Consider the following 21133-nt stretch of genomic DNA (forward strand, 5'->3'; position numbering starts at 1 on the left):
ATGGCAGTGCTGTACAACATGACGGGGGATACCCTCAATTTAGAGCATGAAGAGATAGTTTTGGTGAAGCTTTTTGACATTAATAGGAACTGATAATAATGCCATATAATGGAAAAAGTTCATAATTGGAGTTTAGTTAGCAACACAATCAAGGATAGCTTGGAGTGCTGAGTGAAAAAATGAGGTGTCACCTTACTTAGCAGGCAATGTGACACATTCCATTGTCTGGGACTTATGGCCACAGGTGTACCTTGGGTTGTCACTCGTATTTCAATTCTGGAGGAGGTGATTTAAATAGCTCCACAGAGGCTGGTATCCTGTCACCAAGTCACTCTTTATTTACACTTGTAAAGTCCTTGACAGTGGTCCATCAGAGTACCCTGCAACTTATATGCTCAAGTAGCACCATTTTCCAATGATAAAGCCAGTTACAGTGCATGTTTGAAGTCCAGTTGGGCTTAAGCTGTTCGGTGCTTTTGATGTTTACATAATTAATCCCACATACCAACCAATCTCTCAGTATCTCATTAAGGGTTAAACCAAAGTCGTATGCCTCTGTCAGTCATCTTAACCTCATCAAAAATCCCAAAATGGATTCCGTTGGTTCTTATATTGCTAAGTAAAAATGAGAGCATCTCAGAATTAGAGGAGGCTTGGGGTCATAATATTCCTTAACTAAATTCATCACCTCTTGAAAGGTTTTAGTATCTGATGCCTCAGGGAAAGTTTAGCTCCTAATTACCAAAAAAGCTGTGGGTCCACAAGCTGTCAGGAGAATTACTTGTTGCTTTTCATTTGCCTAAATGTCATTTGTCCAGGAAAAAAAACCCATACTAGGCCCAGTGTTTGGCAGATTTGAATGACTCCAGCTTCCCAAATAATGGCACAATACCAGAAATGCTTATCCCAAGTCAAAGATGACTGTTGCGAGAAAGTTTCTTCAGCAATGTATCCCACTCTCATCGCCACTGAAATAACTCCACAGAGGCTGGTACCCTGTCACCAAGTCACTCTTTATTTATATGTGTAAAGACCTTGACACTGGTCCAACTCTGAGTGTCAGAATGTCTGACACTCCTCTTTTTATCTGTCAGCCAGGGCTCCCTGATTGGGGCTGTCAATTTGGTCTAATCAGTGAACTCGTATTCCATGAGGTCCACCTGGCTGACCTCAGTCCAATGACTACAGTGATCGTATCATCCATGCTTTGTGCAAGTTCATTTTCTTTTCATTCATTATTCAGCAAGACTAACATTTATTCATTTCTTATCCAGTGTTGTTACCCTCTTGTCTCCTTAGTTGTGTAAGATAGTGTTCAAAGAAACAGACAATCGAGATTGGTGAGTGATGAAAATAGTCTCTTTATTATGCATTCACAGCAGCACGATGTGAGGCAAAAATAGAATCCCAAAATCATAGCTCAAAAGTAGCCTCTTTTATACATAGTTTGTGCATATGTCAATATTCTCACACTTGAGTGCTAAGTATTGGCTATTGTACAGAAATCTGTCCTTCAGGAAATCGGAGATGGTTTAAACACTTGCTAAGTATTAGCAGTTATTCTAATGAGATTAGAGTGTCTGTCCAATTTGGCCTTGTATAATTCAAAAGGTGTTAGTCCTGTTATCTCCAAAGTTAAAATGTTCATAAAAATGTCAAGTTTATATAGTCTTAAATAAGTGGAAGATTATCTGTGCGTTAAATAAAAGTTTGGGTTTCTATCAGTCGTGGCTGTCTGTGAGTTTTGTTTACTATCGCCCATTCATTCAATATCATATGTAAGCAAACTTTAAACTAATAAAACTAACAGCGCTACGATCAGAACTGTGCAAATTTGAATGAATGAATGTCTGAATGAAAGAGACAGTGCTACGATAACAGACGCGACTACAAAATCAAATGAATGATCCATCTAGGTCTCTTCAAGTGGTCCCCAGCATTGCAGATACCAGTCTTCAGTCAATTGATTCACTCTACATAATATCAAGAAACCGTTGGAGACACTGGTTTCTACAAAGACAATGGTCCCTGACAACAGTCGGGCAACAGTGCTGAAGACCTGTTATTCAGAATTTGCTGCACTCCTAGCCAAGCTGTTCCAGTACAGCTCCAACACTGGCATCTACCCAACAGTGTGGAAAATTGGTCAGGTATGTCCTGTACACAAAAAAGCAGGACAAACCCAGCCCAGCAATTACTGCCTCATCAGTTTACTCTTGAACATCAGTAAAGTGATGGAAAGTGTCGTTAACAGTGCTATCAAGCAACACCTGAGGAAGGTTCACCGGACCCGAAATGTTAACTCTGATTTATTTTCTTCACAGATTCTGCCAGATCTGCTGAGCTTTTCCAGCAACTTCTGTTTTTGTTCCTGCTCAGGGGTAACCTGGCTCAGTGACGCCCAGTTTGGGATCCACCAGGGACACTCAGAGGTAAGGGGAGAGACCTTGATGTCAAGTCCACCTTTGTCAGAGTGTGGGAACAAGAAGCCTGAGCAGCAAAGCATTTGACAGAGTTCTGCATGGTAGATTAGTTAGACCCTGGTTAGATCACATGGGATCCAGGGGGGCTAGCCAATTGGATACAAAATTGGCTTGAAGTTAGGACAGGTTATTGGTAGAGGCTTGCTTTTTGGATTGGAGGCCTGTGGCCAGTGGTATGTCACAAGATTCAGTGCTGGGTCCACTGCTTTTCATCATTTATATAAATAATTTAGATGTGAATATAGGAAATATGATTAGTAAGTTTGCAGATGATACTAAAATAGGAAGTGTAGTGGACAGTCAAGAAGATTATCTGAGTACAATGGAATCTTGATCAGATGGGCCAATGGGCCGAGGAGTGGCAGATGGAGTTTAATTTAGATAAATGTGAGGTGTTGCATTTTAGTAAGGTAAACCCAGGGCAGGACTTAATGGTTGGGCCCTGGGGAGTGTTGCCAAACGAAAAGACCTTGGGCTACAGGTTCCTTGAAGGTTGAGTCACAGGTAGACAGGTTGGTGAAGGAGGCGTTTTGCATGTTTGCCTTCATTGGTCAGAACATTTAGTATAGGAGTTGGGATGTCATTTTGCGGCTGTACAGAACATTGGTGAGACCACTTTTGGAATACTGTGTACAATTCTGGACGCCCTTTATTGGAAAGATGTTGTGGGTGTGCAGAAAAGATTTACAAGGATGTTGCTGCGACTGGGGGGTTGAGTTATAGGGAGAGGCTGAATAGGCTAGGGATTTTTTAGCATCAGAGTCTGAGGGGTGACCTTATAGAAGGTTATAAAACCACGAGGGGCATGGATAGGGTGAATAGCCGAGGTTTTTTTTCTGGAATGGTGTTCAAAACTAGAGGGCATAGCTTCAAGGAGATAGGCAAACTTTTAAAAGGACCTGAGGGGTAACTTTTTCATGCAGAGGGTGGAACGAGCTGCTACAATTACATCATTTAAAAGGCGTCTGGATGGGTATATGAATAGGAAGGGTTTAAAGGGATATGGGCCAAGTGCTGACAAATGGGACCAGGTCAGATTGGGATGTCTGGGTGGCATGGACAAGTTGGACCGAAGGGTCTGTTTCCGCGCTGTATGACTCTGATTCTATGACAATGGGAATTGGAGAGAAATCTCTAAACTGACCAGAGTCATACTTGGCATACAGGTAGATTGTGGTTCTTGGAGGGCCATCATCTCAGCTCCAGGACATTTCTGCAGGAGTTCCTCAAGGTAGTGCCCCAGGCCCAACCATTTTCAACTGCTTCACCAATGACTTTCACTCCATTATAAGATCAGAACTGGAGATGTTCACAATGATTGCACAATGTTCAGCATCATTCGCGACTCCTCAGATACTGAAACGGTCCATGTTCAAATGCAATAAGACCGGGATAATATCGAATGCACTGCAAGTAACATTCGCACTACATGAATACCAGGCAATGATCACCTCAAATAAGAGACAACCTAAGTACCACCCCTTAAAATTCAACAGTGTTACCATTACTGTATACCCCACTATCAACATTCTTGGGGTTACCATTGACCAGAAACTCAACTGGACTCACAAAAATAAATACAGAGATTACAAGAACCAGCCAGAGGCTAGGAATATTGCACTAAGTAACTCACCTACTGACTCCCCGAGCCCTGTCCACCATCTAAAAGGCACGAATTAGGAGTGTATGGACTACTTATTTAGATACATCCACTGAATACTCCCACTTGACTGGATGGGTGCAGCTCCAATAACACTCAAGAAGCTTGACACCATCCAGGACAAGGCAGCCCATTTGATTTCCACTAGATCTCCAAACATCAACGCCCCCCCCACCACATCTGTTCAGTAGCAGCAGTATGTACTATCTACAAATTGCACCGCCGAAATTCACCAAAGATTGTTAAAAAGCACCTTCCAAACACAACCACTTTGAGATAGAAGGACAAAGACAGCAGATACAGTGGAACAACACCACCACCTGCAAATTCCCTTCCAAGTCCCTCACCATCCTGACTTGGAAATACATCACAATTTATTAACTATCACTCAGTCAAAATTCTGGAATTCCCTCCCTACAGCAGTTCAATAGGCAGCTCATTACCCTCTCAAGAGCAACTATAGATGGGCAATACATACTGGCCAGCCAGCAACACTCACATTACCAGAATGAATTTTAAAAAAAAAACAATATTTTGGCCTCAACTGTGTTCTATGGCTCAGAATTGTACCAACATCTTTCTCTGGATGAAAAAAAATTCTCCTCATTTTAGTCCTAAATGGCTTACCTTGTATCCTTAAACTGTAAGCTCTGGTTCTGGACCCCCTTGTTATCGGGAATATCCTTCCTGCATTTATTTTGTCTAGTCCTGTTAGAATTCTGTAGGTTTCTTTGAGATCCCCCCTCATTCTTCTAAACTCCAATGAATATAGCCTTCTGACTGATAGTCTCCAATTCACTTCTGTAAGCAACAGTTAATGCTGGGTCAGTTGTTAAATTTAAATTAGCGATAGATGGATATCTGTTAAAGAACTTGAGAAATATGGGCAAAGGTAAGTGCATGGAATTACATCACAGATCACTCACAAGCTCACTGGTGAAACAGGCTTGATTAACTTAATGACCTACTCTTTCATTTATGATCTTAATCTGTAAAGACAAAAAAGTTGGATAAAATAAATTGAAAAATTGAAGTCCTGAGACAAATGAAGCTGATGATAGAATGCCAAACAATAGATATAAATGAATTAAATTTCTCACGATTTAGTACTTCTCTGTTAAGCATTTGCTTCTGAATAAGCACCAAAGGAGCCCAGTGATCGAGGTCTCACCCTTAATGAGCCTGATCAAGAAAATCACCAAAGGGCTCAGAAAGCCTTTGAAGAAACAATGAACAAAACAAACTGAAAATTGGAAAGCACCTTTCCTAGCCATTTGTAAGAGTTTACAGATGGGCCTATAAACAGATGAACAATCCATTCGCCTGCTCAATTTTATTGGAAACTCTGAATGCTTAGCCAACAGTCCATAAAGACTGGCTTGGCATCGGCATCTGGCCAATTTCCCACCTCCAACAGCCACCCATTTGACAATTTACTGTTGACAGTCAGATGAAGCCCAAGCTTTAACTAGTTTTATGCTCTCCAACCCCAACTTGGCTTGGTTGCTTGCTAATTACCTGCCTTCAGAGATATGCACAGATGATACACCAGCTTCTAAATGTGAAACAGGAGTTTTACTCAATGCTTCAAAATGTTTGCCCTTTCATGATTAAAGCAGCTTTCCTATTGTTCAATTTTTTCTAAATGACCACAGCAAGGATTAATGAATCATATTTAGTGAGCAGTTGAAACATAGTCAAACATTGAATAATTGAACACTACACTGCCCATCTCAGGTGGAAGTAGAAGATCACCTATTGTCTCATTAGCTTCTTCATGATGGGAGGGGGAAGTTGAGCACCTGCTGTCTAACTTTCCCAGTAGAAATATTGGGTACCTGAGCAAGCAGAGAGAGCCTTCGTTCAACATCACATTGAAAAGTTGGAACATCTCATAGGGCAGTTCTCCCTTAATATTGCACTGGAGGGTCAGCTTTGATTTTTGGATTCAAACACTGGAATAAGACCTTGTGATTTCAGAGCAAGTGTGCCACCAACTGACCTGTCATAATAAGCTGGAGGAATAATTAACTAATACTGTCTGAGATAATGAACTGGGAGTGGAATATTGACTCAAACATCAAGAAAGCACTTAGCAGTCCTTTTGAATATACAATAAAAACCAAAAGAACTGCAGATGCTGTAAATCAGAAACAAAAGCAGAAATTGCCAGAAAAGCTCAATAGGTCTGGCAGCATCTGTGAAGAGAAATCAGAGTTAGTATTTCAGGTCAAGTGACCCTTCCTCAGAACTGGTTTTCCAGCAATTTCTGTTTTTGCTTTTGAATGTATGTTTGAGGGATTTACTTGACTTCACTGTTTAATATATTTATTAGTCTGGTTTTATACATAAATTTGCTGATTGTACTTGAAGTCCATTAATAGCATTATAATTATACAATTATAATTATATAATGTGATTCCTGTCTGAGCTATGTAAATAATATAGACCTCCCACAGTACTGAAAAACCCCTTGTCCTTGCAATCAATGAGAATGTTGTGTTTAGATTCTTTAACTGTGGTGATAATCTGCATGATGAAAGGATTTTGTCTGTTATTGTTATGACTTGTGTGAGATCATTAAATGCCTAAGGGATTGCTAATGAGAATCTGTCAAGCCTTATTGGACTGGAATATGGATTACAGAATTGGCATTATAGCAGTCTCTGATTTTTGTAACTGTCTCTGATGCTTTTCTATTAAGGATACATGTCTGGAATGGAACTTTGTAAAGTTTATGAAGTTAATTTTAGACACGAGTAAATTCTGAAATGCACACATAAATCTCAATTTTACACCTGGCTGCATGAAAATTGAATATCTGATTAAAGTAGCAGTAGCGTAATGCCATGTGCGGTTTAAAAACAAGTCCTTGGCTCATTACATATTGACGCTTTAGCCTGAGTAATTTTCTTGGCAGTTTTTGTCAGTGGTGGTTTGAGCTGCATGCCAACACACCAAGCAGATCACAAACTTCTCCAAATGTTAGAACCCTTGACCATTTTAGTTGGTCAATTCGTGGGAAATGTAGATCGGGTACTGATAAAGGCATCTCTCTGAATAAAGTAGTTGAAGGGGAATTTAAGTACAGCTGAATGGGTTACGGGATCTCTGCTCCATTAGCTTTGCCAGGAAAAATTCCAGCTTCCAGGTTGCTTCTTTCTCACTTTTGTAAGTCTTATTATCCTTAGTACGTTTTACCTTCTTATCATGGTTCTATTATTGCTAGCCTCATTTAAATAAAGCAACACTATAATTGAAAAACAGCAGGAACAGTAGCCTCAAAAATCAATAAGAACTGTCTATTGGAATGACTAAGTGTTTGGCAGGCGGATCTTGGTGGATGTAATATTCAGCAAACAGAGTTTATAGATCATTGCTGTTGCGGATCTATTTGCATTGCTGCAGAAAATGCATAGGAAATGTCTACCCAAAGCACTTGAAGAGGCAAAATATGTGGACATGTTCCTTCTGTTTGTAAAGAACAGTGCCCTGTATATGACTATAAGTAGCTTCTTGGTGGAATGCTTGGTGACGCGATACAAAGATAACTATCTCTCCCTCAACGTCAGCAAAACTAAATATCTGATCGTTGACTTCAGGAAGCAAGGAGGAGGACACACCCCATCTCCATCAATGGAGCTGAAGTGGAGATGGTCGAGAGTGTCAAGTTCCTAGGAGTGATAATTACCAATAATCTGACCTGGACCACCCACATTGATGCAACAGCCAAGAAGGCACAACAATGCCTCTTCTTCCTTAGGAGGCTAAGGAAGTTCGATATGTCCATAAGGGCTCTCACCAACTTTTACAGATGCAACAAAGAAAGCATTCTATCTGGGTGCATCATAGCTTGGTATAGCAACTGCTGTGGCCAGGACCATAAGAAACTACAGAAAATTGTGAATACAGCCCAGACTATCATGCATGCCAGCCTTCCATGCATTGACATCATCTACATTTCTCATTGCCACAGAAAGGCAGCCAATATCATCAAAAAACCCTCCTACTCCGGTTATAATCTCTTCCAAACTCTTTTGTCAGGCAGAAGATACAAAAGCTTAAACAAACGAACCAACAGGTTCAAGAACAGCTTCTTCCCCTCTGTTATTAGACTGCTGAATGGACCTCTCAAATTTCAAATCTAATGTGGATCTTGCTTTTTGTGCATCTTCTCTGCAGCTGTAACTTGTATTCTTCACTCTGTTCAATCACCCTATGATCTTTGTGTCTTAGTATGTTATGATCTGCCTGTGCTGCATACAAAACAAAACTTTTCACTGTACTTAGGTACATGTGACAATAATAAATCAAATCAAATCAAAAGCTTCTAGCAAGTGTAAGTGAGACATATTGCAAGCTCAAATGGTAATCTTAAATAGGTTGTTAATGTAATTCTTAGCACATCCAGAGGTGTTTAGTAAGTGTTGCTTAGTCAGAAGTCACATCCAGTTTTGAACCCTATGTTCTGAGTTTTGCAAGCATGAGCTGGTTGAGTACGGCCATACTGTGTGTTGCAAATGTGAAGGGATGTGCTGTTTAATATAATACACTGGTCTTTGTGATGTATGACTTCCAAACCTAGCATCACAACAGCACTGAAATTCATATGCAACATCTGGTAAACAGAATGCATTTTTGACTTGATGACATCATCCTGTTAGTGGAGAATACTTTCCTTCTATCATAAGGTCAGGAGTGGGGATGGTCACTGATTATTGCATCTTGTTCACCACCATTTGCAACTCCTCAGATACTGAAGCAGTCCATGATCAAATGCAGCAAGACCTGGACAATATGCATGCATCAGCTGTCAACTGGCATGTGAGGTCTATGCCACACAAGTTTCAAGCAATCACCATCTCCAACAAGAAAGTATTTAATCATCGGTCCTTGACATTCAGTTCATTACTGTCTCTGAATCCTCCTCTCTCAACATTTTGATCTGAAACTGAACTGGACAAGCCATATCAATACAGATGCCTTTGGTTTGTTTGGACAGAGTCAAACTCCAATATTTGTTTGTTTCCTTCCATATAAATACTGTGGCTACAGGATCAGATCAGAGATTAGAAATTGTGCAGAGAGTAAATCACCTCTTGCCTCCCCAAAGCCTATCCACTATTAACATGGCACAAGCCAGGAGTGTGATAGAATACTCCTTACTTGACTGAATGAGTGCAGCTCCAGCAGCACCTAAGCAGCTTGACACCATCAAGGGCAAAGCAGTCTGCTAGATAGGTATCCCATCCACAAACATTCAGCACTTTCACAGTCAATGCTCAGTAGCAGCAGTGCGTACCATCTGCAAGATGCAGTGTGGAAATTCACCAAGGCTACTTAGACAGCTCTTTCCAAACCCACGACTATTACCATCTATAAGTACAAGGACAGTAGATAATGGGAATGCCACAACCTAAAAATTCCCCTTCGAGCTGCTCACCATTTGACTTGAAAATGATAGCTCCATTCCTTTAGTGTTAATAGATCAAAATCTTTGAAATCCCTCCCTAATGACATTATGGATTTACATACACCATAAGAACTGCGGCAGATCAAGGAAACAGCTCATTGCCATATTCTGAAGGTCAAAAAGCCCAACCAGCAATGCCTGCATCCAATGAATGAACAATTAAAAAAAAAATTGACATCTAGTTGCATGGTGAGGATATAAACCTTTTTATAAGGTTGCTGATAAAGCCTATCCAACAGTCCGTAGAACAGTAGGAATCCCAATGGATAAATTATAGAGTAAACTTGCAATAAACAGAAATAGAGAACCCATTAACAGTTTTCTCAAGCAATATGCATGAGGCCAAAAGTTTGGACTCAGGATATGAAAGATGAGTTTCTTGTGGAAACTAACAAAAATGTTAATGACAGTAGGGTCTAGAGCGGATCTCATGGCAACACCCCTGAGCATACATATTGTTGTTAAAGCTGACCCTATGTCTGTGAGTTGCTAAGTTCACAATTTCAGTGAATACGTATTCAGACAATGGTGACACACGCAGATCTCTGTAATTGATGCAAATATCTATGCCTGCCTAGAGCAGTACCTTAGTGAATAGGCTAACAATGTCAAGTGAGCACATGTACGCCATGTTTTTATCAATACGCAAGTTTTGTATAGTCTTTGCGAAGCTGAAAGAATCCTTCACTGTGTATGCAGAAAACTCAATAAGAACTGGTTGTAGCAACTTTCTCAACTATTTGGTTGATTCATTTGTACAAAGACAGTCATCGATAAAACAAGCTGTGAAGGAAATTCACTTTTTCATTTCTTGGACTGCTCATACGTACATAGAGTTTACCTTCATGTTTCATTATATTTATCATTTTTGCTTGGTACTCCTGTACAAGTGTAACAAATATCTTTGTAACGTGCTTTTGGGCCAGGCTTAGTGGCAGGTCCAATGGATATGAATTTGGACCCATCATGAAGAATGACATTCATTTTGACAATATAGTCTGCTTTTTGGCAAAAGCTATTCCTATTCCTTTGGAGGAGGAAACAGGAGTAAATTATTTTGTCAGAGCTTGTCAAAGTCACCACTGCCCTTGATTTTTTTTCATGAGGTTATACCTGTAATAGGGGATATCAGCCACACATTCTGCAATTTATAGGCACATGAAGCAGGTAACTTTAATAACCTCCATGTTCCCCAATGACCCAACTGTAAATATGACTGAGTTCACATATTATTGACATGATTAAACATACAATGAGGATACAAAGGTACTAAATTGACAGTCAGCAGCATTTAGATCTCAAAAGAACTAATACTCCATTAATGTACAAATAGTGTTTGAACACAGAAACAGGGTCATAGAATTTGTGCCTCAAACCCAGTCAGAGTTCATGATGCATTTTTTTTCTGTGACAATCTATGATTAACCCCATTAATTCACATTATAGGTATCCCTTGGAATATTTGCTGCGAGATAAGAGAGATTCCTGTTGAGGTTGGTTGTCTCGCCGAGCTGGTTTGTTGTTCCACAGACGTTTCATTACCCTGCTGGGTAACATCCTCAGTGCAGCACTGAAGTGTCTGTGGAACAACAAACCAGCTCGGCGAGCCAACCAGCCTCAACACCCACAACCCGAGCTACAAATCTACTCCAAAACCTTAGAGAGAGATCCTTTTTAAATGTAGCTCATGTTATCCTGTTACACCTCTTCATCACACCTTAGCAATGGATACAAACAATTTATGCTAATTGTGTATGGTCTCGTAGATATACATTTGGATCTGGAGGATGAAGAGGAGTAGCAAGAAAGACATGATAGGGTGAGAGAAGCTGGGAGAAGAGGAAGGAAAAGGGCACTGCACAGAAGGGCAATCCTGCAACAAGTTTTCAGACTTACTTCTCATGCTTCATTTGTACCGAGGGGAAGTGTGTCAGGTCTGTTTCAGAAAATGGTTGTTACTAGACTTCGCCATCTGTGGTCATTACCACAAAGCAGGACATGGTCAGCACTTGCAGATATCTAGGTCACTGTACTTCATAGCTTTTATGTCATGGAGTTGTTTATGGCTGTCTCAGGTAACATCAAATTCTCTCAGTTTATTGTGCACCACTTTATGTAGGAGGAGTCCAAGGTATTTTACACCTGGAAAAACAAATACCTCAGTTTCATCATGGATAGAACAAAGGAGGGCAAGAGAAAACTACATTTTGTACAGAATTGTAGGTTCCCTAGGATTCAAGGTGTCATACTTTGCATCCTCACTGGCTTCCACCCAACAGCTTGCATTATTGTAAACCAATGACTCCCATAATGTGACCACAAGAAATCTCTGGTTCTCTTACTCAGTCACGGTTCATTAGTTCCATGTGGGTTCTCTGTGTTTTCTTTACACCAGTCATTCCTCCAGATCACAATTTGGCTGCTTGGCAACAAAACATGTTTATTCCACTCAAGGTTTATGACTCTTGGCACACATACAGTGCAGATATATCAAGAACCATAACACCACCAGAAATGTAACTGAATGATCCATTAGCATAATTACTCCATGTGGACCTCTCAGGAGGAGCTCTGGATGATATGCTAACCATATTTGAAGATGTGTAGTCCTGCGTTACGTGCTCTATAACTTTGGTATATTGTGGAACCAACCCAGTGCTGGGAGAATAGGGTGCCAGGTGAATATGTATGCCAGGTAATTAAGGTACCAACTGGGTAAAATACTAGGGTGCCATGTAAGTAGGGGAGGGTGCCAGGTAGGTGGGATGCCATGGGTCAAGTTAGGTGCAAGTTGTGTAGGGGTCCAAGTGGGGAGCAGGCGACGGGGGCAGTGTTAAGGGTAGGTTGGGGTGGGTTGAGAAATTGGGTCCGATGGAGGAGGGGCAGGTGGTTGGGAGTGCAGTCTGACAGTAGTGGAAGTGGGGCGTGGCTCCTGGGGAAAGGACAATGGAAGCGGATTAGATCCAGAGTGGGAGAAACAGGTCATGGGGGATGGAGAGAGGTGTGTGGAGGCAGCATGGGACCCGGAGTGGGAGTGTGGTAAGTGAGGGTCAGGTCCAGAACGAGTTGGGGTGACAGGACTGTCAGGTAATGGGGGTGTCAAGTCAGAGTCTGAGGAATGGAAATGGACTGGGGAGGTGCATGGGGTCAGTTGAATAGTTACTCAAAGAGTTAAACCTGAGTATCTGCTTACTACACTTCAGTGGAACACTCAGAATTCGCAGGGTCCATAGCCTTTGCACTATGCAGTGGCTCCAGCCATTTCTTGATGACACGTGGAGTGAATCAGATCAACTATTTACCGTGTCCAGCCTGTTCATGATTTTGGTGACCTCAACCAGATCTCCTCTCGGCCTTCTTCTGTGTAAGAGGAACAGTCCCAACTTTATCAATCATTCCTATTACTGAAGTTTCTCACATCTGGAACCATTCTTGTAAGTCACTTCTGGACACTCTCCAATGCATTCACATTTTTCCTGTAGTGTTGCCTATCACAATTGTACACAAAACTCCAGCTGAGGTCTAACAAGTTCAACATCACCTTTCTGCTCATGTACTCCAAAGATGCCAATGATCTAATCTACTTTATTTACTGCTTTCTCCATCTGTCCTGCCATCTTCAATGATTTTTGCACATGTATACAAGGTCCCTCTACTTCTGCACCCACTTTGAATTGTACCCATACTTTATATTGTCTTTCAAAGTTCTGGCCCAAGTGCATCATCTCAAACTTCTCTGCATTGAACCTCATCTATCACTTATCCACCCACTCCATCAACTTGTCAACATCCTTTTGAGTTCCACACTGTCCTCCTCACAGTTTACAATTATTCCGAGTTTAGTGCCACCTGCAAGTTTGGAAATTGTTCTCTGCACACCAAGATCTAAATCATTGATATTCTTTTGCACCTGATATGTATTAATGTAGATGTGCTTTCACATTTGCAGGTCAAAGATACACTTGGACCCGTCTGCCTTAATGATTTCATAAATGCCTTTCTGTATTCCAACAGTACATAGTACAAGAAATTGAAGCTTTTTCTAAGCCAGGAGTAGCCTTGCAGTATGTAGACATTTTTTCATTGGCTACTTGCAGTTTGAAAGAACATATTCCCATTTTAAATGAACTGTTGACCTTTGTGAAGAAAGCAGGACTGAAAATAAATTCTGAAGAAGGCTCAATTGGTCCAGGAGGAAGTCATATTTCTACGGGTTAAGATCAAACTCATATCTAATCAGCAGAAAGCAGCCACAATTCAGACTCCATTCCCCAGTTTCTGTAACAGCATCATGATTCATTTTGGGTCTGGTAGGGTATCAAAGAAATTTTCTTCCTAATTTTGCAGAGATGGCTAAACATTAATATGAACTGTTAAAAGTGGAACAAGAGGACAGTCCAACCTCCTATGGAGAAGAACAGACAGAAGCCATGGAAAACCTGAGAGAGTGCAAGCTGCAGCATTGATATCACTGTGACCCGGGACAGCTACTTCACCTAGAGGTAGCCTCCATTCTAATTATCTAATTGGATATATTTCCCAACTCTTCTAGAAGGCTTAAAGACACCTCAGTTAATGAATGATATCTTTTAGCTACCATTTGGGGAGTTAAGCATTCTCCATTCCCTCACACTCTGTTTAATCTCTGGATGAGGCCAGGAAATATGGTTGTGTCCTCTCAGCAAATTAAAACGATGTGATTTAAATATTACCCCCAATGGACAACACTTCTAACTCTGATGTTACCATATGACAGGAGTCCTTATCAGTGTCCATTACCATGTTTAGATATCGAACTAATTTTATAGCACAGAATCTTAAACCATTCCTAGGCCTTGACTTTTGTAATGTGATTACAATACAGACTGGCTTTAAAAATAGCAACAGACTGAAAAATAAAGTCCACAGTGAAGGCTGTAAAAGATCAATAATTGTTTCAACATTTAGCTTCATTTATTTTCCAAATGGCAGGTCAGATGATCAATTCCTACAATGTACATGTCATCTCATTGACCTTTGCTAAATTACATCTATCATTTCAACATTAATATAAACTATGTTTGTAATGTGAAGTATTTCATTACAATTGAACATAATTACCTCAGTAATTATTACACAATATCAATACCTTCTGTCATATTGTCATTACGCTGAAAATTCAAATAAGTTGGTACAATACATTCCTGTGAAATAACATATACGTGCTTCAACCTAACACCTATTGGAAATCACCACCCTTAAGCAGAGTTTTACAAGGTCTCCAACGGAAAAGCTGTTGAACTTCAATAATTAAGGAAAGTTGCTGCAACTATTTTTCTGTAACTACAGTTAACTAGCTCTTTTGTTCAGAAGCGGATAAAGCCAGGCATCTCACTGTAATGTCGCAGAGAGTGCAGCTTTGAATAAAGTGCTGGGAGTTTGGTGATTAAGGGAGTTTGGGAAGGACATGCGCCTTTGTCTGTGCTTTTTCCAATGTTTTCAACCTCTAAGAATTGGTCTTTACTCCACTACAGGGGAAGAAGCTAGCTGTTTGGTGAGTATCTGACTAATGGTTAAGACATATTCTCTTTGTAAGGTTTGAAACAGAGTGGTACTAATGGTAAGGTCAATAAAATATATAAAAAATGAAAATAAATAATTGAATAAAATAATTTTATTGATTAATTAAAATGCATCAAGGATAGCTGGACAGGTGATGTGCTATGGCTGCAGCATGTGAGAGTTCCAGGATGACACTATGATTCAGAACAAACATGTCCACAGTATGCGGCTGCAGAATTTTACCTCGGAGTTTATGAGCTGGAAGCTGAGTTGCTGACAGTGCAACACATCAGCGTGGGGAAAAGTTACCTGGATGTTTTGTCCTGGAGGCAGTCACACCCTAGAGGACAGGGTCTTATAATTTGCTCAGTAGTCAGGGATAGAGGCATAGAGTCATACAAACCCATGGAAACGAACTCTTCAGTCCAACCTGTCCATGCTGACCAAGTTTCCAAACTAAACTAGTCCCGTTTGCTTGCATTTGGCCCATGTCCCTCTAAAACTTTCCTATTCAGGTTAACTGTCCAAATGTCTTAAATGTTGTGACTATCTGCATGTACCAGTTCCTCTGGCAGTTCATTCTACACATGAGCCACTCTCTTTGTGAAAAAGTTGCCCTTTTAAATCTTTCTCCTCTCACCTTAAACCAATGATCTCTAGTTTTGAACTCCCCCACCATAGGGAAAAGACTTTGGTATTCACTTTATCTATGCCCCTCATGATTTTATGAACCTCTGTAAAGTCACTCCTCAACCTCCTACACTCCAGTGAAAAAAGCACCAGCCTACCCACCCTCTCCTAGTAACTCAAACTCTCTATTCCTTATAAATCTTTTCTGAACCCTCTCCAATTTAATAATTTCCTTCCTACAGCAGGGCAATCAGAACTGTACACAATGCACTAAAAGTGACTTCACCAACATCCTGTACAACTTCAACATGATGTCCTGACTCCTCTACTGACTGGTCTGAACAATGAAGATAAATGTGCTAAATGCCTACTTGACCACTCTGTCTACCTTTGACTCCACTTTCAAAGAAATATGCATCTGAACCCCAAGGCCTCTCTGTTCCATAGGTGAGTGTGAGGCAGGTAAGGTGATCCAGAGAGCAGGATCCTCAACTTTTGCAATTGTCCAAAAGGTTTAAGGTACTTTTATCTTAAGTGGATAAGAGTGAAAATCAGGATGGATGCAGTAAAGGAAGCCTTACAGATGTATGGAGCAAAAACGAATGTAGTGGTAATAAGTGGCAGCGTAGTAAAGGGATTGACATTGTTCACTGCAGAAAAGAACGACAGTCCAGAAGGCTGAGTTGCCTGTCTGATTCCAGGGTTCGGGACATCTGCCCAAGGTTGGAGAGGGACTTGGAAGGGGAAGCATACAGCTATCATGGTCCAATGACAGGCAGGTCAAGACATAGGTTCTTCATGGAAGGTTGAGTTTCTGCTTTTAATTCAGTGCCTTGTACTTCATAAGTAGTAATCTGCACATTATTGCTTGAGCCATGAGCAAATTGGCAGAGGGCAAATAAGGGTAGATTAATATTGATGTGACTGAAACGCTGGATTGGGAGAATTGGATTCCAGTTCATGTGGCACTGATATCAGCACTGGGATAAGTGCAATTTGTACAATTTTGATAGTCCACAACTGTAGTGTGCTGTGGTGATGTTTTAGTGAGCTGCATGACTGGAAAAGTATAGAGGGCTCTAACCTAAATAATAGGAGTAATGGATCAAATCTGGGGAGAAGTGACATATCAAAGAGTAGCGACAAGACAAGACAAGACTTGGTGTGGGAAATAATAAACAGTTAGGAGAAGACGGAGAGTGCAGGAAGTAAGGATAAATCAACAATCAAGGCTAGAGATTAAAAAAAAGTTAAAGGGCAAAACTAAAGGCTCCAAATATGAATGTGTGTAGCATTTGGAACAAAACAAATGAGCTGAAAACAAATAGAAACAAATAAGTATAACTTGATAGAATTGCAGAGTCATGACTGCAGCATGACCTAGAGTGAGACTTGAACATTGAAGATACTGAAGATTTAGGAACAAAAACAAGCTAGAAAAAGGCAGAGGTGTGGCTCTGTTAATTAATGATGATACAAGCACAATAGATAGGGATGACCTAAATTTAGGAAATCAGGAAGTAGAAATGGTTAGTGTCAAAATGAGAAATGATAGAGGCAAGAAGTTACATGCCCCTAACAATTGTCAGAAAGGTATGATGATAATCATGAGGGATTTTAATCGACATATAGATGGAAAAAAATCGAATGGGTAAAAGTAGCCTCGAAATAGAATTCATGGAATGTTTTCAGGATGTTCTGGAGCTGACCAGAGAGCATAATCTACTGGAATAAAAGTGCTGGAGAAACTCAGCATGGTATCTGTGTCAAAAGAAACAGAGTTTCTGAAGAAGTGTCCCAACCCAAAACGTCAACTTTCCTGCTCCTCTGATGCTGCTTGGCCTGCTGTGTTCTTCCAGCTCCACACTGTGTTATCGCTGACTCCAGCATCGGGAGTTCTTACTATGTCTAATGTTTCTCATCTGCTGTGATTCTTTTTTGGAACTGAAGGTGGCTGAAAAACAGAATAAACAAGGGAATTAGTAGAACAAATGGGAAAGGTTCCCCAGGGCTAAAAGCAAGGGGAAGGTTAATGTTTATAGAGAAATAATACAAGTGGAGATGAGGTGTTAATGGTAGGTGGTAATAGCAGTTAATAGGTCAGCTCAGCTGCGAGCAACTGCATGCAAAGTGTCACTGGAGGGCGGAGGAAGGAAGAGGCAGTCAAAATGAAGAACTGTATTCCTGGACTGAAGCTATTGAACTCAATGTTGAGTCCCAAAGGCTGTAAAATGCTTAAGTGGAAAATGAGTTTCTGTTAGTCCAGCTTGTGTCGGGCTTTGGAACACTGCAGCAGGCCTAGGACAGAATTGTTACCGTGAGAATAAAGCTGAACTAGACCTAGTATTGTACAACAGGATAGGGTTAATTAATTATTTTATGGTGAAAGCACCACTAGGTAGCAGCATCATATGACTGAATTTTACAGCTATTTTGGGGAGACAGGAATGGAATCACAGAATTATTATGGTGTAGAAGGAGACCATTCAACACATCATGCTCCACTGCCTCTACTATCTAGTACCAATCTCCCATCTTTTCTCGATAACCCTTCACACCATGCTTATCCAAATAAATCATCAAATAAATCATAACCATTTTTAATGCCTCAATTGAACCTGCCTCCACAACATTTCCAGGCAGTGAATTCTAGATCCTATTGCTGAATGGAGAAGTTTTTTTTCTCACATCACATTTCCTTCATTTACACCTTCACTTTAAATCCATGCCCTCTTGTTCTTGTTTCTTTTACAAGTGAAAACAACAAAGAATGGCTAAAAGAATAATAAGGAGGGAAAACTTAGGAAATGAGACAAAAACAGCTACAAATATAATAACAGAGTAGCAAGAGTTTCTATAGACCCTTAAAAAGGAAAAGAGTTAAAAAAGCGAATGTAATGCATATTAAGGAAGCCTGGGGAATTAATGACAGACAAAACGAGACGGATGTTGAATTGAAGAGCTATGTTGTACTTTTTTTAGACTGTATAAGTAACATCCCAAAAGTAGTTGAATCTCTGAAAATGGAAGGGAGGGAAGAACTCAAGAAAATCAGAATCATTAAGGAAGTCATACTGAGCAAATTGTTGGAGCTGAGCGAACAAGTCTCTGGGTCCTGATGGACTTAAAAGAAGTGATCAGTGAGGTAGTTGGTGCATGTGTTCTAAAAATGCAGCAGAGAATAGAGAACAGGAAGCCACAGGCCTGTTCACTAGAAAGTATTATTGAAGATGTGATGGAGGACACTTGAAAAATAAATAAGGCAATTGAGCAGAGTCAGCATGGTTTTGTGAAAGGGAAATCATTTTTAACAAATTTATTGGAGTTCTTTGAAGAAGTAATATGGGCTGTAGATAAAGGAGAACTAGTGAATATACTGTAATTAGATTTTCAAAAGGCGTTTAATAACTGGTCACGTCAAAGTTTATTGCAGAAAATAAAGACTCATGGTGTCGGGGTAGTATATTGGCATAGACAGAAGATTGGCTGGCTAACAGGAAGCAGTATGAACATTAAAGATATATTTTTCTGGTTGACAAGATGTGATGAGTGGTGTGACACAAGGATCAGTGTTGGGCTTCATCTTTTTACAGTTTATATAAATGACTTGGATGAAGGCACCGAAGGCACTGTTGCCAAATTTGCAGATGACGGGAAGAAAGATTGTAAAATATGTTGTGAAGTTGACATAAAAGGCCTACAAAAGAATACAGAAAAGGTAAGTGAGTGGGCAAAGATCTGGCAAATGGAGAACAATGTGGGAAAGTGTGAAATTGTGTGAATTGGCATGAAGAACAAAATATCTTATTTCTACAGTGAAAGATTGCAATGTCACAAGAGTGAGTCATAAAAACCTAGTATGCAGGAACAGCAAATGACTAAGAAAGCTAAAGAAATGTTTATTGCAAGGCATATTGAATGCAAAAGCAAGGAGACTATACTTTGGTTATAAATAGGTGATATGACATCTGGAGTAGTATGTATAGTATTGGTCTCATTATTTAAGGAACAATATAATTACGTTGGAAGCAGGTCACAGAAGGTTTACTAGATTAATACCTGGAATTTTTAGTATGGCTTATGAGGAATGATTGGCTGGACTAGGCTTGGACCTGCTTGAGATTTAAAGAGTAAGGGGTGCTTTGATTCAAACATGTAAGACCCTGAGGGTTCTTGACAGAATAGATGTGGAAAGGATGTTTCCTTTTATGGAAGAATCCAGAAATAGGGGGTTCACCATTTAAAAATAAAGATCACCAATTTATGGTTGTGACTCTTTGAAACTCTATTCCTCTAACGGCAGAGGAGAAAATGTCTTTCAACATTTTTAATTGCAAAGGTGGATAGTTCTTAGTTAGCATGGGGTAGGTGGGACTGTAGTCTTGATGTTACAGTTAGATCAGCCGCGATCTTATTAAATGGCAGAACAGAATTGAGGAGCCAAAGAGGCCACTACTGCTCCTAACTCATATTCATATTATTATAAACAGATACAGATCTACTCCATTTTAATTTAATTTTCGCTACAGAATATGCTTGAATGAAAGGTATCAAAACCAAAAACCTAAGGGAAGCGATGAAGAGTAAAAGTGGTTGTTAGCTTTTTGATAAGAAACATTGGATTAGAAAAGTAAATTCTCATAGACAGTTCATTTTATCTTACAAGTAAGTTTTTACATCCAATAGTGGTCAGAAGGAACAGTTGGTGTGGGAGATGGTCATAATGACAGATCTAAATCCCATTTAAAAAAAAATCTTTAAAAAGGCAGGCACAGAGAACCAAATTAAACTTATCTTTCTATGACCATATTTGGCAGTGAGAAAAGTGAAATATGATATGATATTGTATATATATGACAAAATCTTCATAAAAAGGCAATCTGTGACCTATGTATATCATAGGACCTTGACGTACATGTCAAAATAGATTATCGACTGCAAGAAGTGCAGGTAGCACCAGTGGATATTATTCACTGTGCAGGGCCTCAACTTTAATATTTTCAGTTTTAAATTGACTACTGTCTATACTAAAAGCGTCAATTTTGAAAGCAATTATTTTATAAAACCGCCAAAGTCAAGTTAAATATAGCTTTCCTAATCCATCGGCATTTCATTACACTTGTCTAAACTTTGCTCATTACTCACTGAGGTTAAATGGTCCTGAAATGAGAAATTCTCAGAATATCAGCAAGACAGTTTAGCTCCAGATAAAATTGGAGTGTAAGGGTAATGATTATATGAATTCCAGTTGTTGAATATTGGGGTCGCTTAAAAGCTAAATTTTTCCAAGCATTTACTGTGTTGCATGAGATTTCATTTAACAACTATTACAATGCCACTTAACTT

The sequence above is a fragment of the Rhincodon typus genome, chromosome 6 (genome assembly GCF_021869965.1).
Source record: "Rhincodon typus isolate 14 chromosome 6, sRhiTyp1.1, whole genome shotgun sequence".
Taxonomy (NCBI): Eukaryota; Metazoa; Chordata; class Chondrichthyes; order Orectolobiformes; family Rhincodontidae; genus Rhincodon; species Rhincodon typus.